General features: G+C 41.4%; 1 protein-coding gene across 2 annotated transcripts in view; it reads left to right on the top strand.

Moving 5' to 3' along the window:
* b3gat1b (beta-1,3-glucuronyltransferase 1 (glucuronosyltransferase P) b) overlaps positions 1-27,053 on the top strand; it is a 94,261-nt gene that overhangs the window by 27,041 nt on the left and 40,167 nt on the right. For both annotated transcript variants that reach the window (XM_088939474.1, XM_088939475.1), the window contains exon 2: positions 20,215-20,437. The gene's annotated coding sequence lies outside the window, so the exon portion shown is untranslated. The remainder of the gene's footprint in view (positions 1-20,214; positions 20,438-27,053) is intronic.

The raw sequence follows: 27,053 nt of genomic DNA, 5'->3' as shown, positions 1-27,053 counted from the left end.
TGTGGAGGAGAAGGTGTTGCATTTCTTTTTTCCATCAGTATATATACATTTTATTAAAAGCTCTGTAGTTCGCAGCTCTTAAACGCTTGAAGTTTCTGAGACTATCACAGTTCTAATGTAAGATACTAATACATTGGTCCAAATGATTGCCAAGTCATGTAATTTAAGAAGTCACCTGTTTAATCTCACTTAAATAATTCACATTCTTTAGAAACCGGTGAATAAATGGCGACTTCCAAACTAACAGTTCAGGGGCGTTCCAGGATAAGGGTTTGGAGAACCTACAGCCTTTTGAAAATGTCGGAAAACAAAATTACCATCATCACAGCTATAACTTGAGGGATCCAGCAACTTCAGCGCTTACCCCCCTAATTACCTAATCCCCAGTACAAAAACCTTCACACGCAGTTGAAAGAATTTTAATAAAACGAAATTACCAAGCAAGAGACACGAAAACTTGGCACTAATGGAAGAGTGATTGGAGGGTAGCGAAAGTAGTGGCTTTTACCATAGAATTAGCACATTTACATCCATGCCTTTCAGAAAGATGTGCCAAGTTTAGCTAAAGGCCAACCTCCAGGTTTCTTCACAGAGAAACCTGCTTTCCAATTTGCTGCAGTTGCGGTTAATTTTTTTAATAGGAAATGCCTGCCATGGCTGGCGTTAATGACGGGGGGGGGAGAGATGGCTTTTTGAAAAAGAGGCACATTAAAATTCATCCCTGCCTCAGAGCAATTGTTCAAGACTCAAAAGGCATATTTATCCCTTCCAATTAATCTTTAAACAACTTTCTAGCTCTTCAAAGGCCAATATCACACTTTATTATAAAATAATAATGCCTGCTTTGTTTTCTTTATTGCTGGATTTGAGCTCTAGGTGTAGCCTTATTAAGGATTTGCAAAAATCCCATTTACATTTCTTAATCATTTCCCTAAGTTGGGAGAGAATCACATTTAGCCCAAGTTATTATGGACGTCTATGCATGAGTGGCGCCCTTTGTTTTTAACACGGTCTTCCACAGATGTCCAAACCCCACCTTTTACAAACACTGCACACTTACAAAAAAAAAAAAACTGTATTGTAAAAGCAGCTAGGAATTTTGAACCCATCTAATATTAACTGATTGACCATTAGAAAGATTTTGGAAAGATTCTGAGAGAGACGGAGTGCAAAAATGAAACCTTCGACTTTTTCGAAGATAGGGCTGAAAAACAAAAAAATTAGGCTCGGAGCAAGACATTAGAAAATCCCTCTCTCGCACACAGCAAATATTAACAGATGCATCATAAAACTTGTTTTTTTTTTCATACTGCAAACTGTCTGTACATTCTCTCCACTACATGTGAACTTTTGCTCAGGCCCTTGAAATACTTCGCAAATTGGTCCCAGTGGTTTTAACCTCGCTCGATAAGGACTGTGTAACAGCTTAAATGATTCCTAAGAGAGTAAAGCAGATACAACAGCAGTACTGTATCTGAGAAAAGGTTATTCGGTAATTAATTGTTGGAAATACTGTTAGTTAAGCTGTACTTATTAGACAAGGCATTTAACTCTTAAACTCATTGAACAGTATACTTATGGTATGTTACAAAGTACATAATACACAAAAAAAAATATTGTTTCATTACAGTATGTAAGGCTATAAACATATTCCTTTTTATCATCTTTGTGAAAACTCCTGTCAGACACCCTGTTTCATCAAAACTACCAGAAAGTTAGAGAAACTGTACATTTTTAGACAATAATACTTCACAGCAAGGTGAAAGGACAGATGGACTACATAGACATCTCAAAGACAATAAGATTAAAATCCATTATATTGTACTGTGTGAGATTCAGACACAGTGGAAATACTGTTAAGGAAATTGCAGATTAGGTAACACTTAATGCAAAGATATATTTCGATTCGATTTTTAGATGAAAAATTTGACTGGCATTTGATTTTTCCTCTGTTAAAAGCTGAAAAAAAATGATTTTAAGTCCAAGGCTCTGTGAGTCACGAGCTTCCAAATTTCCTTTGCTAGACAGCAGTTTCTGCCAGCCTACAGCCTAACCTCAAGGCAGAGTTCAACTTCAAAGCTGCTCATTTTTAGCTCTTCTACTGAAAGAAAGCAAAAAAACACTTTTCAGACATCTCTGAGCCAGTTAAGAAGCTGCCAAAATTGATTTGTACACAAGTCACAAAATATGAATACAGAAGTGAATGATGCAGTAGTGAACAACTGTTGTTGCTTGCTTAAGAACATAAGAACACATACAAACAATGAGGTCTGAATTTCTGTGATTACATTCTTAAATCTGCCTGTGGATTAACATGGACATGCATGGACACACAGTGCACGCATACAATCCAAAAACCATCCCTACAATCATTCCCTAAGCAGTAGCAAACTCCAACCCATTTTCCTGCTCCTTTTCCGTCTTTTTTCGCTTGCTTTCCTTCTTACACTTTTAATCATTCATCCCAATGCAAGGATGTTTTTGTTTCATCCAAACATGTCCCGAGACTTCATCGTTCTCTAGTTGTCCTTGTCCCTCTGTCTGCGCGTCTTTTTATACTAATACTTCTGATGAGAGAAGTGTTGAAAGAGTCACTGTTCATAAGAACGAATGTGAGTCTTTAATCATTTCAAACAGATACAAATGCCTACACGTTTTAATGGAAAATGGGATGTACAGTCTGTTTCTGGTTTTTGTAGTGTGCTTGTGTGTAAGCCATTTTACGAGTGTGGTTGTAAAGTTTTTGATGTCTTTCATGCATCTGTTTCGTGATTTTGAGTCAATAAGTCGAGACCAGATACAAATGAGAGAAAGCATTTAGGTCCATTTAGCCTCTTTTGGTAGTTAGTAGCTACTGTAATTGACCCAGGTTCTCATCCAGTCATTTCCTTGAAAGAAGTCAAGGTATCGAGTACAATAACAGAGCTTGATAGCTAGCTCCATGCTCCCACAACCTTTTGGGTAAAGAAATGCCTCCTGTTGCCAGTTTTGAAATCATGTCCATGTAGTTTCCACTTGCATCCTCCGTTACATTACAAGTGCATTTTGAATACTCCTATCAAGTCCCCTCATAATTCACTGTTTGAAGACATTCAGTTCTTTCAGCGTGTCAGTGTAGGACATTCCCTCGAGACCCAGAATGTACCTGGGTGCTCTTCCCTGGAGTGACTCCAGGGCTGCAAAATCTTTTTCTGTAACATACTGATCAAAATTGTTCCAAATAATGTAAATGGGACTTGTTAAATGTAACATCACATGATTTAAATTCTACACTTTGACCTACAGATATCAAACTTCTTTTAATTGTTTCTGTCATTATTACAATTACTACAGTAAGTGCTTTGAGTGGAGTGTCAAGAAAAACACTATATAAGTGTAAGAAATGTATTATTGTTGTTGTTAATAATAATAATAATAATAATAATAATTCAACATAAAACCACAAACCACAAAGCAATAGTGGAAAAAAAGCAGATGTAACTGTGCTACAAACTGTTGATGCCACAGAAGTCACAATTAAGAGGTGAAAGTGTCAATACAATATAATACTTCATAACGGGATTATAAAGTTTCCCTGGGTGTAAATCCTCAACAAGATGGCGGTCTGCTGTGAGGTCAGCCCTAACATGACTAGTATGGGGCAAAAAGGACAGAAATTTGCCTTGTAGAGCCTTCATCTTGCCCTGATCTGGAAATGCTTGCATTGGATAATCACCCAAAATGCCTACCGAGCCTTGTTCTTTGAAATAACCAGCATTTTAAAATTTGCAAAGCAGAGAAGTGAACAAAGGAAAGACACTCTGTTTTCCAGTCTTCCGTGCAAAAAAAAAACAACAACAAATGGATTCTTTATTCTTCAACAGATCTTTATCCTTTATTCATAACATTATTCTTCAACAGATTCTTCTACATGCCCAAACACAAAGCAACAGACTCACAGGGTTCTAAGAAACACCAGCACAGGATATTTCTAAATGCCTGGGCAGGACAATGTTTCAATAGCTGAGAACCCCAAGCCCTTTTCCACCACATTGCCAATAAATAGTCTAAACGCACACAGCTCTTTTGTTTCCTCCACTGAATAAGAGAGGCCAGTGTCTGAAAGCTGTGCTTCCTTTGTGCTTTTATGAGCCCTTCCTGCCCTTAAAAGCACGCATCTTGCCCTGCTCACTGGAATCACCAAGCAGATCTTATCCTGGCCTCGCATCTCCTTTCATTGCTGTGATATGCACAGGACAATATGATCCAGGCCTGACATTCGTGCAAACTCAGTCAGCTGCTGGACAGCGCAAGGGAGCCACATGGATCCCTCGTCTCAGTCTTTATTGCCATTTCCATCGCCCGTTTGTTATTCCTCTCCATCCTCTGCTTCCCTCTGCATGCAGCCTCCCCAGTGCTTTTTAGTATCTCATTTGCACTTTCTGCTAACGACTAAATCGGGTTACTTTTCTCTGATACTCTCCCCCACATTACCAGCACTTTCATCTATCAGATGCCTGAGCAGTTAAGGAAAATTCAGGAGTGCTGTTGACCACAGCATGTGACTGAACTACGAGGAGTGTTCTGCAAGAGTTTAACAAGTACCAGGGCACTCAATATGCACGGGTACAGCTGTGGGTGCACCGCATCTCTGCGGCTACTTACTGTACACCTTCCAGACACTGGAGAATCTAAACGATCATTTCTGTAATCAGATGGGTCTGTTTTTTTTTTTCAAATGCAGCCTTAACGTGATGTAAACTTAAAATGTTCTACAGGTGATTGACAGGTCCCCTGATTAAGCTGTATTTCATTAAACCGCACACCTACACACCAGCCCGGTTTCTTCCTTATGATGAGGTAATCTACCCCCTAAGGCCAACTTTACCTGTTCTTTTGTTCACAGCTCACCCTGATCAAGGCAGAGCTTGACGTTTTGGAGACTGGTTTACAAATCTCGTTTGATCTGCTGTTATTCCTTCTTATCGATTTTTACTTAGTGCTTGAGAGAGCGAAAAGACCATTGTAAATTTAGCTCTGCTAATAAACATTTGCACATGTTCAGAGCAAAATCACCAAATGTTCGTTTTGTAGCTAGACTATTGCCGGCTTCAGTGTGCTCAGTAAGTCATGAGCGACCTCACTTAAGCATTTCTAACGGAAATCAGACAAAGGCTTCAGATTGTATGGATAGCTCTGTGCGATAACATTATCCTGCCATCACATCACTGCTGAAATCCCATTAAGACTTAAATAACACTGTCAGTACATGGGATCTACATATAAAAATTATTCCAATACTCTTATAATTTTTTGGACACTACACTCAAAGTTCTTTACAGGTAATGGGGACTCTCCTCCACCCCCACCAGTGTGCAGCCCCACCTGGATGATGCACCAGTACTCTCTCACCACACACCAGCTATCAGTGAGGAGGAGAACAGAGTGATGAAGCCAGTTCATAGATGGGGATTAATAGGAGGCCCCGATTGGTAAAGTCCAATGGGAAATTTGGCCAGGACACTGAGGTAGCACACCTACTCTTTCTGAAAAACAGCCTGGGATTTTTAATGACCACAGAGAGTCAGGACCTTGGTTTTCCTTCTCATTTAAAGAACAGTGCTTTTGTTTTCAATATAGTGTCCTTGCCATTATACTGCAGCATTAGGACCCCACACAGACTGCAGAGTAAGCACCCCCTACTGGCCTACTAACACCTCTTCCAGCAGCAACCTTAGCTTTCCCAGGAGTCTCCCATCCAGGTACTGATCAGGCTCACCCCTGCTGAGCTTCAGTGGAGCTGCCAGTTGTGAGTTACAGGGTGATATGGCTCCTGTCTTCACACTTACTGTACATGCATCTCCTCCAAAGAGACAGGAGCTACTTTTTGTTATAAGAGGGATATTACACATTTTGTCTACCTAAAATATTTTTATAGACACAAACTATTAGGTTTGTTTTACAGCAACAAGGCATTGTGATCCTATTGTTTGTTATCTCAGCTGTTTTATGCAGGAGTATTTTCACTTATACTAAAAAGCCAAGTGGGGAGTAATATTGTAGGCTTGTGGCTGTTGATTTTGGCAGAAACACTAACATAGCAAAGTGACTGTTTAAGACCCACTTAACAGAGCCAGCAATATGGACCTTGACAAAAAACTACTTGGGTTTGTGAAGAAAATGTCTCAGTGGTACGGTATGTTCCATGAAATCCCCATGAGGTATTTTAATGTGATGTTCAAGGAACTATGCAAAGCAGGATCTGTGTTGTACTCTGCCAGAATCCCAGAACGTCAAGCATCCCAGACAGCGTTTCAAGAAAATCCCACCCTGGCTCCTCACCCCCATTTTCAGCATTCCCATATTCCTGGAAGTGTTGTAGAATCCCAGACCTTGTCCTGAAAATATGAGAGAGGATTATACCCTGCGTGGGATGCCAGTCTTACCAATGGACCCAGCCTGCCTGCGAGATGAGAGCCCACGTGAGCAGGGAGAGAATAATGAAACTCCTCATGCAGGGCTTCCCAGTTCAAACCCCGAGACCCCTGGAGCCAAACCGCTAACATCCCCCCTGCCCCCACCCCAGGCAGAACCATTTGTGTCTGAAGACCTACAAATTTGCCCGCCACCCCATCCACAGCAGCACAAATTCCTGTTTGGTTGCGAGAAGGAAAACGACCGCAAACAGTGAGCAGAAAACGGCAATCCTGCAGAAATGGAGCATCGTTAGAATATCGGTTCGGCCAACAATTGTGCAAGAGTAATGCTCTTCCAAAGGCTGCGTGCTTTGGCAGTTGTGAGATGGTGCAAGAGGTCTGCTTAAGTCTTCTGGGAGAGGAAGACATCATGAACGCTGGAGGAGGTGTCAGAACAGGGCAGCCTGGTAAACCTGGCATAACTGAGATGGTGTGGCACAAGCGCAGCTGTCACATTGGACTGCAAGAAAGCCATGATGTTTCGCTAGAGGGTAAAGGAAAGTGGGGAGTTCCTTACAAGTGTTGGCGTAATTTTCCATTTCTCATCCTTACATCCAGAGAATACTTTTTCTCCAGCACACGTCCCCATCTCTCTCGTTAAACCTGATCAGCTGTCGGGTGTAGTGGGTGCTAGCCAGCTCCTGCACCGGCACACAGAGAGGAAAGCAACTCCCACTGCTGCCTGCTCCTGTGGCTTAGTGTTGGGGTTCCCAATTCTAGATCCTGCCTATTTTAGGGCAAATGGAAGGGAGAGATAAGCATTTTGTACATGTTTGACAGACAAGTAGCTTATCATCTCCTTAGATTTGTGTGTACTGGCAGAGACATACAGGTCGATTGAATTTATGGAATTATTAAAGAGAATGCCTTCATTTACGAGAACGTGCCTGATTTTTGACTGAAATGCCCTCAATATTTTGCAGTTTCACACTGGCAGAAAGAGTCCGCAATATAAATGAAACAAGAAAGGAAGGAAGGAACTTTTAGGCTACAAAATTTCTGTAATCGGAAAAAAGTGTAACACTTTCAGAAGTTGTTGCTCTGCTTCTGTTCTTTATTTCCAAACACAAAAAACAAGAGAATATAACAAACATATAAAAGAATAAAAAATAAAAACAAACGAATATACAGTACACTCTACAAGTCACTTGCAGTTTCCTTACTGAGATAAGTCTATAATCATAGAGATTTCTCTCTGCTGTGCCGTCTACCTACTGTATATCTGGTCCTTGTTTTGAATAATCACTTCAATTTTCTTGGAACTTTTTGCGATTAACCTACGTACAGCACATTCTTAACTCTGTAAGCCTCTTTTAAATTAAGCAGCAGCCTGAAGATAATTACCTATATATGCAAAGTGAGGAAAAAGTGTAGAAGTCTGAGCAGTGAAACTGGACAAGTCGCTCTGTGGGTGCCTAAGCTTTTTTAAATGTCAAAAAAAACTTTTTGACTCCAAAAAGTCATCAGACTGAGACAAAAGAAAGAGAAGGAGTAGGAATTTAATTCTGAAGCGCCACGGGGGGAGCGGAGCGGAGCGGGGGGAGATGTTCATCCGGAATCATTTGGAATTGTAAAAAAAAAAACGTCGTTCTGATAACTTCGAGCTATTCTGTCAGCAGCATAATCTCTTGCTTTACTCCGACGGGAGCCTCCTGTGATTTGACAATGGCAGTGATGATAATGGCAGCTACGGCAGGACCCGAGTGTTGATTAGGGATCGCATCGCCCTGATTACATCCTGCTTACTAAAAAAAGAAAGCAAAAAAAGGGGGGGACAACTTTCCAAGGGGTGCTGTACAGGATAAATGCTCCAATATGTACTTCGCTGTATCCAGAGCCCTCTGTCTACTCAGCCGTTCGATGAATATTTACGACCCGCTGGCCCTCTCTAATCCGCGGTGATAAAGTGTCTTTTGAGGTGGCGTTGCGAAATCGCTGCCTCCCTCAAAGTGAAAAACAGTCCGGGCTGAATATCAAGGAGATTCCTCTATCCCCGTTCAGTCCCAATATGTAACTCAGTGATGAGAATAATCAGCATGTGGTAGGATGGACCAGGGCACTGAACTCAGAATTGGAAGATTGTGGGTTCAAAGCTCAGGTGAGGCACAGCTTGCTGCATTATTGAGCAAAGTACATTTAGACGACATTACTCCAGCAAACATATAAGCATTACCCCCACCCTGCTGTACTAGTGGATATAAATGAATATCTCTTTGGATAGAATCATCATGCCAGTAAATAGCTACATTTTTTCCACATTTTTCGCTTCACTTCAGAATAGACATCACTCAGTTGTCTCGGATCAAAGTTGTTGCAATGTTGCATAGAGGGACTTTTTATGGCCTCATTTTTTTTAAGACTGTCATGTCTCAGCCTTTAAACATTTTGGGCTGTAAAGGAGACAAATAGTATCCACAGGCTCTGCAGCCAAGCTCTGACCTGTGAAGTTTTTAAGATTTTAAGATATCGTGTACCTCACAGCTACACAATAATGACATGGATAGCCGCATAAATTTGTTATTGATAATAAATGTGTGGGACCACTCCTAAACTGCTGGATGTTTCCAGGACAACCTTCAGCTCTGTGTAGACTAAAACCAAAAGCTGCTCTGAATTAGACACTGAAAGCCGGATGCATGTTGCATTAGAAAACACTCTTCAATAGCTTGGCAATGTCACTAGCAAAACTCAGATTTATTTTCAGATTTAACCTACATAAGGAGCGCCTCACAACATAAACAGAAAGGGAGCAAGGGTTTAAAAAAAAACTGTTGTCAAAGTCATAACAAACCCTCCCTGAATGCAACAGGAGTAACAGTGGGCCCTTTGCACCAATCTTTCAGATCCGCTACCAGCATCAGAATTCAGAGCATGTGCAGAAGATATGTAGAATTCAATTCATTCATGCTCAGAGGGAAGAAAAAAGACTGCAGAAAACCTCATGAACTGCTTTTTACAGAGACAAAATATTCAGTTCTGCTCTGTTGGCTTTTGTTCACTGCTTCAGTATTCAATTAATCCAAAGAGATGAAATCTGACTAAAAACACAGCTAGCACATTTCATAAATTTACAGGTTATCCAAGCTTCGGAGCAATGAATGTCCGAACATTAAATGAACACATCTGTTGTGGTGTCCTGGATGTTCCACAGCTCCCCATAAAAATTGTTGTTAATAAGTAGAACTGTGTCTTTCGGGTTTAGAAAAGAAAGCTTCTCAGGTAAATTTCAACACATTCATCGGTGTAATTTGTACAGGAGTAAGACAGTGCCCAAGGCAAATGAGACTGTACTTATCGCAGCACCCAGCACTCGGTGACGGCTTCTGTACCTTACTGTGTACATTTTCCAAGTGACTAACCCTGCAGTTCAGTTTCTAAGAAGACTGGCGGGGTGCCCTTTGCCTTAAAAAAAAAGGGGGGGCTGCTTGTAACAGAGCAAACTGTTCATTGTTATGTTTTCCATCTCGTTCACATTGTTGCAATGGTATAAAGAGCCCTTTCTCCGTCGATGAAACTCCGGCTGCAAGCAGTGCTAATTATGCAGAAAGTCACTGTAAGCATAATAATCGTGCAATGCAGACAAATGGACATTACATACAGTACCTTTTTAACTCAGTCATGCAGTAATATAAATCCAAAAATAGCATTTTCATATTAAGCATGAAAACAACCAAAACTCCTTAATCTGCCTTCTTCTCAAAAAGCTTCCTCAATGAAATTATGAAAAGAAACAAAATGTTCTCCACAAATGTTATGCTGCTTAGTATACTGGGCTGTGGCTCTTAGTTGTCACCAGTTACCTAGTTTGTTTCCAAGATTGCAATAATAATGATAATACTTTGCAAAAGCATAATGACCTGATTCAATATATGTATAGAATATATTCTTGGGTCTATCACCTTATAGAAAAATTCCTTATAAATCCCTATGGAATATCAGTATTCATATTTTATAATGTTTCGATAAATTGTACATAATGCATTTCCATACAAGTGTACAGTAAAACAAAACATGAAATTTTCTTTAGAAAAGCTTTAGTTTCATTAGCAGAACAGGAAGCAGGGAAAATGAGTGATATAATATGAGTCTGCTATTTCAAGAACCCCACTGAATAAGAAGAAAAGCACGGACATCTGTGCTGCAAAGTTATGCAGTTCCAAAGCCAGAGCCATTGCTCTGAAAATTTGTAGGTTTCACTCAGTTTTGATTGGTCGGAAGATTTTTGCTGTTTGTTATAGCGACTTGAATATGAGTATGAAATGAAACCAGGCTGTAGATGTTGTTTGCCACATTTCACGTGAATGGCTATGATGGCTACACGTAAAATTATTTGGAAACATGGCTGGAAATGTACAAGAGATTGGAGAGCCTAGGTCTGGATCTAGGTTTGCACACGTAGACAGTTCTGAAGAAACTTGAATGCTGTCATCCCAGGAAGATACCCTGCCAGTGTTTAGACCTGCTTGGCTGAACTGTTTCTGAGCAGTCTCATAAATCTGTGAAATAAAGCAATCAGAATTTAGAGGAGAAAAAGAAAACCTCAGTGCTTACATCTCTATAGTGTTCCAAATGATGGAAACCTAAAAAAAATGGACCCCCCTCAGCGGACCAAGAGACATCTTGAAGGACCTGAATATGGTAACAAAAAAAAACTGCTTGCTGAAAACGAAAAACTTTATAAGAACATAGAAACAGTTAAACATAACAAAGGATAGTTTCAATCCCTCAACCTCTGGGTTGCTCAGCACACGTTCAGCATGATATAAAGATACTGCAAAGTATAAAAACTGTGGAATTCTGGGTGACAAACAGAAACAACATGCCATCTCATTTTATAAAGCAAAGGGGTGTTTTCAAGGCGCTATACGGAAAAACTGCTAGGTTTGTGCGTAGGACAGTAAAAGACAAGAGACGATCACAGCAAGGAGAAAGGGGAAATGTGACTTGGCCACTGACAGAGAACATGTGCAGAATGTACTATATTATGGACGGCACCAAGATCAGAAAATCAGCCAAATTTCATATGGCGACTAAAAGAAAAAAGCACCAATGGTCCTCATTTTCAAATTGGAACCTTCGTAGCATTCTTAGGCTTGTGCAGAGCAAGGGGAATGATATTACTGCATAGAGGAAAATAGAATGTAGCACAATTTTCACCCATCACGTTCTGGATCTCACTAAGCAAAAAGCCACGAAGGAATGGCCTGATGCAGGGAAAAAAATGGTCTTGGATAAGGAATTTTAACTCTCCCAGAGAACACCACCTGACATACAAGACTGCTAGTTCTGCTGTGCTTGTCATTCTAGTTCTGCACCCCCAGAGTAACGTAAGGATGAGACCAGCTCGCTAAACAGTAAGTAGCTCGGAAAACCCGCATTTGTTTTTCTCAGTAGCCTCGAATAGACTTCACTGCATGTCACCAGCAAATTGGAAAAAGGGGCTTGTATGATAGCAGTCGCAGAACCAAACCGTCTGTGTGAAAAGGAAAACAGTGACAGGGCAGAAAAGAGGAGCTGTGTGGTCATTTGTGTGCCTTTCCTGCGAGCCTGTTATCGACTTGGAACTCCTTCAAGGCAGACAGCAAAATGCTAATTCACTTCGGCTACCATATTTAATTTACCTTTGAATAGGTTAGGGAACTACAAGGGCACAGAGGAATTTGACAATATTCTTCATCTCTAAGGTTTGCAGCCTATCGACCACAATTACTTTGACGGCTGTGAAAATTGCTGTCCTGTAATAGTCACCAGCTGCTGGCATGTGCACAAGAGTGAGGCTCTTACAACACAGAACGGCTCCAACTATTGTACTAGTGGCAGTCTTATTTCCTTTGTTGTAGCACGACTGCACAGTCAAACATTCTTATTGCGGCCTGTGATATCAAGCTCTGTCCAAAGTTTTGAAGGGAAAGGCAGATATTAGCTTTTCATACACCAGAGAGAGGGTGCCTACCTGCAACTCATTTTGGCTGGATTTTTTACTCTGTTGCCTGACAGTGTAATTTTATTTATTAGGCAAAGTCCCTGAGCCCAAGCGATAGCTTCTGGTCCGGCTGTGTTGAGTGTGTGCAAGTCCTCTAGGATGTGCTGTATAGTTTGCTCCATCCCACAGCAACAAAGAGTCACGAACAGTTCTTTCCAGGCCCTATGCAGACGACACAATCCGGTGTAGCGAGGCAAACAATCCGGAGATGAGTACAAAGAGAAGTCCAAAACTAGGCAAATATCCGTGGCCAGGTGATCCATCCAAGACAGGGGATTAAAAACCAGAACCGGGTTGGGACCGGCAGAGGGAATGGGAACAGGAACAGAAACTTAAAACCAGGACGGAGCCAGACACATCCAGGTCCCAGGCTCACACAATACGGGAATCAATGCAGAGCCCTGATTAGCGTCAGCGTCTGGCTTTTAAGGGGGAACTGAAAAGGGTCTGGAACCAGGAACAGGTGCAGGGAATAAGGCAAAACAAGGAAGGGCTGGAGCGCCCTTAAGAGGAGGAGTTGCGATCATGACACAAAGAGAGCTTTGAACTGTGCCCCCATCTATAGAGGCTGGCAAGACAGGGACTATGACCGGTCCTAAAGAGATTGAGTGTGAAATTCCATTTTATATTTAGAGTACCCCTTCAATAGTATTTTTAATAAAAAGTGCATGACCACAAGTAATCATCTAATCCACATTCATCCATAATAATGTATCTTTGAGAAAGACCGCATAATGCGTGACATTTCGGTCTCCAGTATGCTTGTGATATACAGTGGTTTGTACACAGGAAAACCACCTAGAGACATAATGGATGTAATGGTTAAGACACTATTGGTTTACAAAAAAGATTTACAAAAAGCTTGAAATGGGTTAATCTTCAAGGTGCACTCTGCTGAAATCAGGTACATAGAGACATTTCAGATAAACACTGATTTAAACTGAATTTAATATTAATTAATCAATTCAAGCATTCTTCATACCAGCAACAGCTTTAAAAGCCCTGCACCTATTACATTCATCTTGCTTTAATCTGAGATAACTTAAAGCAGGTTTGATCATAAATTCTACTCCATCTAAATTGACCACTATGTGGGGGCAGAAAAACAAGTCTGTTCAAGTAATTTATCACTGCAAAAAGCCAGTCTCTCTCAATCTTGTTGATGATTCCATTCATCTTCAGAATGGCACTTCTCCTTATCTTCCTAAAATTAGCGCATATTTAAGAAGCAAACTTGTAGAATTTTTATAATATGCAGGTCAAACTAGGCATATACTGTAAGTAAAATCAAACAGAATTTATAGAGAAAACCCTGGAAAATGACAAGCCACAATTTCTTGCTAATTAAGATAAGATCACTTTATTGGCCACAATTTCTTGTATTAGGAATTTGTCTTTTCACATACCCCAACTTGCTCTCCATGAGACACATAGGCAGGGAGAGAGAAGCTCAGGGCCAGAGAGCAGGGTAAGCCATTTATAGGGCACCCCTGGAGCAGTTGGGGTTAAGGGCTTGGCTCAGGGACCCAACAGAGTAGGATTCCTCTGCCAGCCCCAGGATTTGAACTACCAACCTTCCAGCCACAGGCACAGATCCTTAGCCACAGAGCCACCACTCCACCCCCATTGCTCAGCTTGCTATTAACACAGGTCATTAAATTGTCTTTCCCAGCATTCACTGCTCCTTGTCCTCACCCCCACAGCTCTTGTTGCCCTGTAGATTCTGAATTACTCCTTCTCATTCACTTAAGACAAGCCAATTCAAGCATACTGACATTTCTTATTAATCCAAACTTGTAACATTGTAGGTTGGTGAAGTGAATATAGTATCTCCAGAGAATTCTACAGTTGCCAGTACTACAAAGAACACATGAGCGGCAACAGCTTTTTTGAAGCATGACAGATGCCTTGCAAAATAAATCAAGTTATGAGATAAAACCCAGGAGAAAGGTTACTCCCACCCTATAATCCATTTTCTAACTGCTTTATCCAATATACGGATGAAGCACCACCACTGCACCGCTATCCAACCCTAAAAGTTACACCTGCTCTTCAAAATCAAAGGGAAGACATTTACCATGGACTGCAACAGCCTTGCGTGTGAGACCACAGCTTCCTTCCTCAGTGGCAAGGCAGCCTCGGCTGTTTCTAGGCAAGGCCCACAGCTGTCCTACGCTGTACTGCCAATCCTGGGCCTGCTAATGATAACGAGGCTGGATGGTTCCATGCTGCTGCACAGGATGCTTTGTCTGTCACAGCTACACCATCCCCTGCTACTGCATGAATACAGTGGTAATGACTGGTCTGAACGATGCATTGAAATCAAAGCTGCGCACAAGGGTGATGGGGGGGAGACGGCTCGCCACTGTTGCTAAATGATATCCCTTCTTTCTTCTTGATAAATTTTGAGGTGTGTGAATGTAGAGTAGATTTGTTTCACATTTTCTCATCCCCTGACTTTCTCAAAGAGCATCAGCCTCTTGACCGATTCGTATTACTAGCTGACCGCGACTGGTTTCCTGATGCCCCTCCCGGTTGCTCGCAGTGCTCTCTAAGACTCTGGTACTCGGCTGTGACTTGCTACAAGACAAGTGGCTCAAAGGCGGGCAGGTCAGAAGGGGTCTGCCAGCATTTCCACACTCTTACTTTGTCTGTAATCATTGGCCTCGTAGCTACAGGCAGAGCTGTGGGGGAAAAAATCACCCATCGCCTAACGTATTACAAGTAGGATCTTTTATGAAAAGTATGATCTTTTTCACACCTAAGCTTCAAACGGAATAGACTACAACATTCCGTGAAGCCAGATCCTTCTCCTTCACTGCTCCCACTCCCCTGCATTGATGACACAGTTAACGGAGTGAGGATTGATTGGGGTTCAGAGAGGCAGTTGATTCATTGCTCCCTACCATCAGGGCCTCGGAACAGGCGATCAATACTAATCTGTTGATCCCTCGTGCTCCCCCTCCAAGGGTCACCAGCCCATCCACTGATTACCTCCCTGCCCTCTGGAGTGCCATTTAACTGAGCACCATTCCTCTCTCTCCAGAAGACCCTGCTACAGCCTGCAGGCTTTGCAGTCGCAGCTTTATACGGGCAGGCGGCTTCAAATCCCGGGCGTTTTGTTGCTTTAAGGAACAATTCATACAGTAGCCGATCTCCTTTTGGTCCCGAGCACGAGGACCGAGTCTATAACTAGGACTGAGTATTCCGCCAAAGCGGCTATCATAGACTGTAAGATTACATAATCAGACACTTGGTAATCTTGACACCTGTCTCTTCTACATCCTTGCATCTAAAATATTTCACAATTTTGTAATAGTGGGTCTGAAATATTATTGTGCCGTTACACAAAAGGGGGTCTTTTTTTACTTTCTTTTAAGCAAGGGGAAACTGCCAAACCCTCCGCTAATACACAGAAGATGACAACCACCAAAAAGCAGAAATGAAAGAAAAGAGGCAGAGAGAAGGAAAGAGGGTCCTTCCATTGCAGCAAATGTTTGAAGTATTTTCATTCTGAAGTATTTATATTGTAAAATATCCCTCTAGAAATATTCAACATCTACAGTATGTTGTGCAAGTGAATACATCTGATGTAAGCACAGAATACAGGAGTAAATGAAACAGTTGACATCTGTATGCCAATAAATCTGCTTGCATGTGGGCGCTAATATTAACTGTCCCCCAGGGAGTCCTCAGTACCTACAAAACCCACCACATTCAAGCATGAAAAAGCTAACCGTTGGCTGGAGAGATTTCAAACACTGTCATTTCACTTTGACTGTCACGATTTGGTCCTAGGCTGTATGACTCTTATCTGACTGTAGCACCTGATCAGACAGAAACAACACTGTCAGATTGCATGGCTTGTATTCTGGTGTCATGAAACATCCAAAAAGACCTCAATTCCTTCCATTTGGCCTGTACAGTATATAGATAGAACCAAGCTGGGAGACAGGCACTCAGTTATTAAGGAACAAGTCATAGGTTTATTCCATGCTGGAAAAAAAAAGAAGGAAAACACGTTTCGGCCATGGAGCCTTCTTCAGGTTTGCAGCCTACACATGCTGACGCAGCTACCCACCTGAACTACTCAGTTATTAAATCCTGTGCCTCAGTCTCTTGAAGTTTGTGTGCCTACCATCTCATTAGGCTACCACATCAGTGAGTGGCTCACGAAGTGCTTGTTGCGGGTCTGTGACCCAGCCCCCATGGGCTCAGGTCTACAGCGGGTTCAGTTAATAGCGGACTGTGACTGGGATTCCCCAAGAGGAGACCCATCACTGGGATAGTGAGCCGGTGCTCTGCTGTTCTGGATGGCCAGTCAGGGTGACGCAGTCAGTGCTGCTCCTGATGGAGCCTGGCTGCGTTTCCTTATTCCGCCCATGTGAGCACAGTGCTCTGACATCTAGTCACAACTGGCCATTCTAAATTGGATGGGCATATCATAAAAAAACAAGAACAAATCATGTATATTGCTACTGAGTAAATGATACAGAATACCAAACAAGGTCACTGGAGATAAATAAATAAATGTCTTGCACAGGTGTAACTTTACCCTCTCTTTTCAATTGTTCTGCATCTCCTTACACAATCCCCAGGAGAAGGTTTTGCAAGATTATTTTTGGAAATGTGCTCTCCTGTCCAGAGTTTATTTGGGTTTCAAGTGATTGTTATTCTGCAAAGATTTTTCATTGTCTGACCTCCACTTTTCATTGCTTTCACTCTTTCACACAGATGACACAGCATTTATTATCATACGATACTCGGATCTGCAAGGGCATGTGAATGGCCTAATTAGCTGAGCACACAAAAATAGAAATTGTTTACATATGACTGCAATATTATTCTTTAACTTGTACAGAGGTAGCATAAAATCCAAATTAATAATGATAACCGTCCTCTGCTAATGTCAATCATTTGATTTTATTTTTAAATAAAAGCTGTTAAAGTGATTCACTGTATACGTGAGCATGATATCACCTAGAACTTGTTTTAGTTATACCAGATGAGTCATTTATAGTTTGCAAAGCTCCTCACTACTAATGTAAACAATCAGTGGTTGAATCTTTTGGATTAAGCAGGAATTAATTTGTGAATTAAACAAGGGTGGAGGTGATATGCTTATTGATTTCTTCTTGGGCACAATAAAATCAAATACATAAAGACATACAGTATGAGCCACAAAAAGTATGCCAATGGTATTTTGACATTTCTTGTGGCAGTTTTAATTAAAAATCAAATGCAGTTCAATTAAAGTTAAATCATTTTTAATTTGCTGCATGATTGGAGTGACCTTTGTCTTCCCCATTTTAAATTAGCATTCTTTACATTTTAATTTAGTATCTTTCAAGAACTTGAAAGAGAAGCGGAGAACAGTGGCACTGGATAATTTAGTGCCAGTCAGCCAAATGTCATTTGCTCGAAGATCTATCTTTAAATTACCTCAATCAACATCATTTAACCTTTGAGAGAGAGGTAAATGTAAATATACTGTAATTGAATAACTGGATCTTGCAGCAATGTCTCAAGTTTTATACAAGTTAGGATTCTTTTTAACTCCCTGCTGTCAGTTCTTCTAATCCAAGATGTAGAACTAAGCTTGCAATCAAGACTGGATGTTAGGATCCTGCCTTTAAACATTAAACGCTGAAAAGAAAAGAGACAACCTTTCAGCTGTGTAGTAAATATAAAAAAAAAACACAAGTGTCACACCTGAATAATAATAATTGCTTACACTTATATAGCGCTTTTTCTGGACACTCCACTCAAAGCGCTTTACAGGTAATGGGGACTCCCCTCCACCACCACCACCAATGTGCAACATCCACCTGGATGACGCGACGGCAGCCATAGTGCGCCAGAACGCTCCCCACACACCAGCTCTCAGTGGGGAGGAGAGCAGAGTGATGAAGCCAGTTCAGAGATGGGGATGATTAGGAGGCCATGATTGGTAAGGACCAGTGGGAAATTTGGCCAGGACACAGAAGAAGGCTCTGCAGCCAAAACGTCGTCTCTTTTCTGTTCCTTTCAGCATGGAATAAACCTTAACTGTTTCCTTTGCAGCCTATGCCTGCTGACACAGCTACCTACTTGAATTAAAAAAGTCAGCTTAATGAATTTCAGACTTTTCAGACCAAAAGTGTTAAATGGTTTGTAGCAAAAGTTCATGTCATTAGGAAATGCATTTCAGTCAAAAAAAGGATAATGGTACTGTATCTCAAAGTGAGAAGAGACTTGTTTCAGTTTTATCCTGGACAGTTTTACGTGACGCCTTAATCTGGATTCATCTGGATTTGGACAGAGATTCTCACTAAAAATGCTGTGTCCCTCTGAATTTGAGCACGAATCACATAGCAAAATTCACAGAATTACAATACATATATTTTTGCTACGTGGAAAAAATACATCTTGTTTTGCTATGTAGATAAGAATTAAAGCTCAATTGATATACTTACAACTACTATACTTTTTTTCCTGGAATACATCCTGTGTTTTTATCTTGGGTTCATTGGATGACCACCTGTTTCTCTTGCATGTTTTTTCAAGATTCTATACAGCCAAACTTATATAAAAGAAAAGCAAACCATGAAAAACAAAGCTGAAGGACAACTTTTCAGATTCACTGAAGTATTACTTGATATTATTACAGTATTAAAAAAAGCATAGAGGAAAGCCATAAGCAGAAAAGCATGCAGTACATTCTCACAGCGTGTTTTATGTGAGAAAAATGTAAAAGCTTTGAAAAATATCTCCTAAATGAACAACAAGAAAAAAAAAACTGAAAAAAAGTCTATCATTCATTTTTTTTTAAAACAGCACTCAGTTTGTTTTTAAACTATTACTCATGTTCACTCCTGATAAATGAACTATGCATGCATGTATGTAATGGGCCGTATTTAAAATCCTGGGTCGCAAAGCTTGTGCCATAAAATGAATCTTGAATGTGCAGAGCTGGTTTTCTAAACCTGTGGAAAACGTTAACCTGTGGAAAGTTAAATTCAAGGCAGACCCCAAATGTTAAAAACAAAATAGTCCCCAGTTTGTGTGAATAAAGTATGGCAAGTGTGCAAATGATTTGTATTTGAATAGGATATATTCACACACTCATACACCGCACAATTACAATAATCTTTTTTCTGTACTGCATGTTTTGGGGCTGTAGGAAATGAGGCATTAAATAAGCAAGGAATGGCCCAGCTGTCTTTGAAGTGACCAAGCTCTGAAAGACATACAGTACATTCTTCTTCTTCTTCTTCTTTTTCACAGCCTTAGTCCCAGACTGTCCTGGGGTCAGCTGCTTTGGTTGCTCTTCTCCACTTGTCTCTGTCGAGCACGTCTTCCTCACTCACTTCACATACCTCCATATCTTTTCTCACACAATCTATCCATCTCTTTCTAGGCCTGCCTCTTCCCCTGTTACCTTCCACCTCAAATTCCATTACCCTCTTTGTTACTTCCTCAACGTCCCTCCTCATGATATGTCCATACCACCGTAACCTCATCTCTCGCATCTTCTCAACCACATCCACCACCCTACATCGTCTACGGATTTCTTCATTTCTGATCTTATAAAGACATACAGTACATTGTGCCACATTAATTGAATTAAATTGAATACATCGTCCTTACGAAGGCTGTTTGTCGGCCACGTGCTTCAAGGACGGTTGGGTTGAAGCAAGGGTTTCATGCCGCTATTTTCCACACAAATTTGTCTTTGGAAATGGGAAGGAGCACCCTTACTGAAAGACGCTCGTCTCATTGGCTGTCTTTTACCAGGGGTTTTCTGGGAGATGTACACCTTGATGTCGTTCTCACATCGGCCAGGCCCGGAGAGGACAGAGACCACTGCCGGACTTCTCGGATCAAATTGCTGTCCGGAGCTTCAATCCGCAGTGTCCAGGGGCTGCTAAGCAAGACTTGATCAGGCAAGGATCAATCAAAACAGCACCGGAAGGAGAAAAAAAAAACACAGAGACCCAGCACAGTGGAAACAACACTTGTAAGTTCTGAGCTAATCAATTCGGTGGCATGTCAATAAACCTGTGAGAAGTTCTGCTTTGTTTTAACCAAAATCATGTCAGGATGTTTTTCTGTCTGGATTTGAGGATGGAACGGAAAGCATGCTAAATTGTTTTCATTAAAACTGCTTAGCCTGTATCTCCAAATGGGCCAGCTAGATGCTCCTAATTTTCTATGCCTCCAAATGTAACAAGATTATGCTGCATATTGGAGAAAGAGATTGTGTTCCTGCACATAGGCAGGCGTGTAGGAATGCTTGACTGTGATGCTAGGTTAATGCCACCATCTTGATCTGTGCTTTAAATAATTGTATTCATCCGTCAAGAATATTTGCAAATGATTTCGAAACCATTGTCTCAGTGTGTCCACTTCCCACAGTAACAGCATTGTAACTGTGACTACAACTAAAAAAGTTCAGGTGAGGAATAAGAAGTGGATTTTGTCAGAGGTTGTTCCCCTCAGACAAAAGGAAAAACACATTTTGGCCATTTGGATTTTGACTTTGGAGATTTGTTTTCCTGTTTGAGTGTTTTATAACTGTTTAACCCAAATGACATTGATCATAATTGCCGTTCCTTAACGGGCAGGTAGGGTTGTGTGAAATGAATACTGCAGTAATCTTCAGTAATCTCAGGAAGAAATCCCTAATCATAGAAAGTACCTTACAGTGGTGTTCAACTGGCGTTTCTGAAATTAGTTTTTCAATTTGGCTCGTTTCGTTTTGTTTTTTTTCTTTTTGAGAGTCATTGTGCTTTTTAAACACAACTGCTCTAAAAAAAATGAAAGGCCTTAAGCTATTAAACGAGGAAACCTGTCAGGGCTAGAGAATGAATTCTTACCCTCATTATGTGGAATTGTAACTTCAATTAACACCAGTAACTACAAAAGCCCAAATCAGTTTTCGGCACCATTATCCAATGAAAGCTTCCATACACGGTGCTGTAGCTGAGTGAATAAAGTAGCCTTTCTGGTCCGGAGTCAAACCATATTGCTCCCTCCCTCCTAAATCCTGCTGCAAACTGAAGGACAGTGATCATAAAGGGACTAAGTGCGCAGAACAGAAGAAATGTGACAGATCTACACATTTTAAGCATCTGTGAGCCCAGGGCTCGATATTATTAGTGCCAGCCACCCTGCGGCAGTAGAGGAAGGGAAGGGGGAGTGTGGGGGGGGGGGGGGGGTAACTGAGGAGCAGATGCTGCTGACAGGAAAGCTGCATAAGTGCACTTGAGAGGCAGTGACTGAATAAAACAGCCGCAAAAACAGGCTGCTGAAAATCGCTCCTGGGTGCCGTGGTCTCAGGAGAAGCGTTGGTTTATCGCGCAAAGCCGCGGGCCAAAACATGCTGCACCCTCCTCTCAGCAGATAGTGCCTGAGCAGCACGTTACATTGCATCTGTCCAGGCTGAGGCCGCTCCTCCGGTCTCCCATCGGTGAAGAGATGTGGGCAGGGCACGCGCGGGAATCACGCTGGTGTCTCTGAAGGCATTTTAGGGGTTTAAAGGTTTTAAAGACGAGAAATTCACCAAAACGCTTTTCACAGACCACCACCAAGAAATGCAGACTGCAAAGCAATTGATACAAGACATGGTATCAGTGCATTACATTGCCTGACTTACCAAGCTGTTGGGACAGAATGCACTGTGAGCTTTAAAAACACGCAAGCCTCATATCACCCTGCAACTCACAGCTTGTGGTGTTAGTGGGGCCAGCAAGGGGTGCTCACCCTGCGGTCTATGTGGGTCCTAATGCCCCAGTATAGTGACAGGGACACTTTACTGTAAAAAGGTGCTGTCCTCTGGATAAGATGTAAAACCGCTGTGGTCAATAAAAATCTCAGGGTATTTTTCAAAAAGAGTAGTGGTGCTACACCAGCAACCTGGCCAAATTTCCCTCTGCCCCTTACCAATCATGGCCTCCTAATAATCCCCATCTCTGAACTGGCTTCATCACTCTGCTCTCCTCCCCACTGAGAGCTGGTGTGTGGTGAGAGTACTGGAGTATCATCCAGGTGAGGCTGGTGGTGGAGGAGAGGAGCCCCCATTACCTGTAAAGCACTTTGAGTGGAGTGTCCAGAAAAGTGCTACTGTATATACAGAAAGTGTAAGCAATTATTAATTATTATTATTAAACGATACCTGGAACATTAACAAAGAGTTGATGAAGGTTGGCAAAAGTCTGTAGGAGAAGGTTTCTAAAAAAAACAAACTATACAGCAGTGAGACTCTGGAAAGCTTACCCTACCATCTCAGGTCAGAAGGAACCATCATGTCTTGACTTCCTCTGAGCAGTGTTGGTGGCCCAGGACCTACGAGAGAGACTATCGGTGTCAGAGGGCCGCACTGGGGACCCTGGAGCGATCGCTCTGCCTGTTTGTTCATGCAGCCCACCGCAGTAATCGATTTGAGGACGTTAGGCACTGCCTCGCATGGCACCCAGACACTAATGTGCTCCGTCAGGCAGAAAGACAACAGCTGCTGCCAGCCCATCAGATAAATGACCATTTTCAACCCTCCCCACCACCACCACCACCGTCACAATCGATCTCCCCTCATAAATACGTATACAACTGACAATACACTGGGACAGGTCGCTGGTATGTAGCAGCGAGCGTGTGTCAAGGGCGGACAATCAACAGGCCACGTTTGCTGCGACACAGGTCTCCCTCCCTCCCGGTTAGTGTGGCAAAGACTGGCTCTCGTGATCAGAGGCAGGCTTGAGCCCGGCTGCGATCCTGCTGTCTGTGCTTGTACTTGTCCTGCAGGCTTTGCATGCAGAGTGTAGGATATTGCGCCATGCTCCATTTTGGTCCGCTTTCAAACAAACACAGCAAGCATTGACTTCGAGGTCGTTACACCAGAGGTTTTTCACAATTACATACATGTGTGTCAGCTGTTGGTCTTGGAAACCATAGTGGACCTGTGAAATCAGGATCTCCAGCCTTCGTCTCGGAGCTGCTGGGAGATTCCAGTGGCAGCTGAGGAACACAGCAAGTTTCTCAGACTCCAGGAGGAACGAACTGTTTCCCTCCAGTTAAGTTTCTCTTTACAGTAGCAATTTTAGAGTTTGGTATAGTGGCCTGACAAAGGTGGACAGGAAGCAGCTCAAGGATCACTTAGGATAGGTCATACAGTTTTCTGTAGGATGGCGCTCCATTTGTATGCATTAGAAACATTTGGAAATTGCTTTAATTTTGATGTAGCACAGCTCAGACATGATGTGAAGGCTTTGCTCTGAAGCTCTGCAATCCTTTTTTTAATTCAGAAACCCAGGCTCTTTATTTTGGTGGTTTAAATGTACAACATTCTAATAATTCCTATTGATACGGATGCATCTGTACGTCCTAGACTCTGGCAGGAGTACGTCTGTGGGATCAATTAAGTAATGCTCTGTGCTCATGTGTGAATTGCAATGCTGTGGTTTATTGGCAGTTTATGCTTCTCAAAATCTGGGAAGATGAACAGCAGCAAAGGCAGGTTTTGTGCTCCATATTTAAAGAGGGAATCAAAGATTTAGCATTTATACTCAGCCTAAAACATCTGTTCTCTCTACAGTTCCAAAAAATAAACGCTCGCACTTGAAAACATTTTCATCTTTCCCAGCAGACAGTGAAGACGGTGAAGCACAAACAGTTGGCAAGCTGAAAGTGCATACAATATTTAAATCATTACAAACTATTAGGAGTGGAGTAAAATATTTCTTCTCAGTCTCCTGTGTCATCCTTTAAATTATTGAATAATCTTTCTTGGCTCTTCTGTTCCGGAGACAGATCCTTACAATCGCATCAAAAAGAAACTGCAATTCATCCTTTTTTAAAGTTGCAATCATATTTTTCACCATTTGTCTATTAGTTTGGCTTTTTGGCTTTTTTGTCCTGCTCCTGTAAGGGGGATTTCATTCAATTATTTATTACCGTTGTAGGAGTCCTACTGGAAAATGATTCAAGCACCCTGTTGTAAATTTTAACTGGAAAATAAGTGACCTGCTCTCCAAAAAGTGAAGGTCAGTTCTCATGGATGCTATTATTAATACTAATTGTGGTCAAGTTCAAGAAACAATCTCTTTAGTTTTGAACAAGACTACAACCCATTGTAATCTTGAAAGGCACTGTAAATATCAATTCAGAGGAATGTTCCAGGATCAGTGAAATAAGGGCCCAAAGACATACTGTATGAGTAAACCAAAAGGTACATATTTGCATGAGGGAGTGTGGAAGGTGTCCAGTCATGTTGTTGAAGCTGCTACCATGAGGGTTCAGGAAAAGCAAGGATGGGAAATGTGGATCAATATACTAGGAGTAGAACAACAGTCTCAATTCTTTCTTGTGTATAATTATTAATACCACAATCATCTTCTTCGCCTTACCAACAAGGAGTCAAAACCAAATTTTTGTCTTGGTAGCGCGTGCAAATAAAGCCTCACAAATTCAAGATGGTGTCATGGGAAATCAAACGTCCACTTGCTGACCCAAAGAACCAGCCTCATATCGGACAATAGCTCCAGAATCCGCTTGCTTTTCTAAACCACGCTGCATTTTGTTCACATCGCTATTTACTCCACATTTTACTTTGACAGTTGTCCTCGTTATCATGAAGATGCCCTTCCTTGCAGAATTCGGATTGCTGCATTCGCCAACTTAAGCATACAGCATCCTTTAAGCAAACTGATTTTTACTCTTCGAACTCCTGGTCTTACTCTTTACCTGATATGTTTCATGACAGAACAGAAAGAGCCAAGTTCCAGTCGTTCAAATTTAAAACACGATCTTGCCGTCATTATTTCCTGTCAGTCCAGCACTGATGGATATTGCATGGGGCTTTCATCAATTATCAAGCCATAACTTCCAGAGTCGTACTTTGTTTCCAGACACAAGGTTTCACAAGGTGCTTGTTTCTGTTTAAAAAACACAGGAAAACCATTTTCTGCAGATCTGGCTTCTCTTTTGAGAAACCTGGCCAGTCAGGAGAGACTGTGAGCCCGAGTTCATCATCACAAGCCATGGCATGCAGCAACTTATGTAGAGTCAATTTACAATCCTGCTATACTCCATCCTTTTATTGATATGTACACTGTTAGACCATGACACCCTCTCTGCCGCTCATCCATGAAGTGAATCCTACATAGTTGGCTTAAAAGATAAAATGCTCCTCTGTCTTGGTGATTTAGGATCCACTCCTTATAACTCTCTCCACGTGAAGTACTGTCTGTTTCTTTCTGTACCTCTCAATGCAATAACCAATACAGCACCACTCACTCCATTCATTACTAGACACATGGAAGAAATGGCACATGGAGCATTCATATGATGCTTCCACGCTCTTTATTTTAGAAGAAGCCGGTTTCTGGAAACATATTTGGGGAAACCTGCCTCCTTGTGCACACTGTACTACGACTAAATACAGGATCTAATATCCTGTGTTTGTGCACGTCTTGTCAGCATTACAGAGTATTATAATATAGTCAAAAGCAAGCCCATCTGTAAAATGTATACGATCACATTATGCAAATCCTGTCTTAAGCTTTTTTTCGCACACTATGCATTGTGTTGTGCTTGTGCTTGTGAGTGTAATCCAATCAAGGCGAGAATTGATTTTCAAAAACTCAAAGACTGTTCATTGCATTTAGGCGTGCAGTACTATAGTTTCCTGGATAATAATCCAAATATGAGGGATTGCTCGTGAACTAACGATGTTTTAAATGTTTTGTTAGACATGAATATTGTGATATTCTGCCATATATGAATAAAGATACCTTGGTTTACCCATGAAGCTATTTTTAAAGGTAGAATATCCAAGATACTACCACAAGAAAATAAAGGTTAGTAGAGCTACACTGATGTCACAGTCTTGGCCAGGTGAATAATTAAATCTGGGAGAGCTACGAGAGTAAAGTTTCAATAACTAAGTAGAAGCTCTGAGCTCAGCAAAAAACTCTCCCCCCCAGGCACTGAGTAGTGAGATCCTGCTGGAGTATGAAGTCAAGATTATGTTTCTGTCTCAGGATATTCTGAGCCTATTTACACCCATCCGGCTGTGTTAAATCCTCTGTACTGTTGAAATCCCAGTACTTGTACTTCAAACAGTTGGCTCTCCTGCCTAATTGTTCCTGCATTAATTTTCAAACAAACTCATCCCCCAAACACCCCAGAGCTTTTCCCTTCACAAAGCGTAAATGAACTACAGCATATCATTTTTAAGACATCAGAATATTTAAGAGTTTTTTTAAAGAGTTAAGATTCTGTACTTTGAAAGATTTGTATAAAATCTGATGAGGAGGTGTCTGTAGTTCAGTTCAGTTTTAGCCAGACACAAAGATCAAGTGATTTTCTGACAGAGGTATTGCAAAAAGACCAACAGTAGATAAAAAGGAATAACAATTCAGTGCCAGGGAATGCATTGTGTGTGTCGCTACACACAAAACTAAAACAACAACAGTTAGATGAATCTCACTGTACCTGAATGCACCTGTTCAGCATGTAAATCTCTGTAAATAAATTGAAGCAGTGCATTGCAATTTCTGTCCTGCGCGTTTTATCATAACTCGGTGATCTCAGCATTATTCAGTGTGATACGAAAAGGCAGCAATGCTGCTCTAAGC

Source organism: Atractosteus spatula, chromosome 22, assembly GCF_055471065.1.
Source record: "Atractosteus spatula isolate fAtrSpa1 chromosome 22, fAtrSpa1.hap1, whole genome shotgun sequence".
Taxonomy (NCBI): domain Eukaryota; kingdom Metazoa; phylum Chordata; class Actinopteri; order Semionotiformes; family Lepisosteidae; genus Atractosteus; species Atractosteus spatula.
Note: the sequence above shows the minus strand (reverse complement) of the source record. Positions and strands in the feature narration are given on the sequence as shown.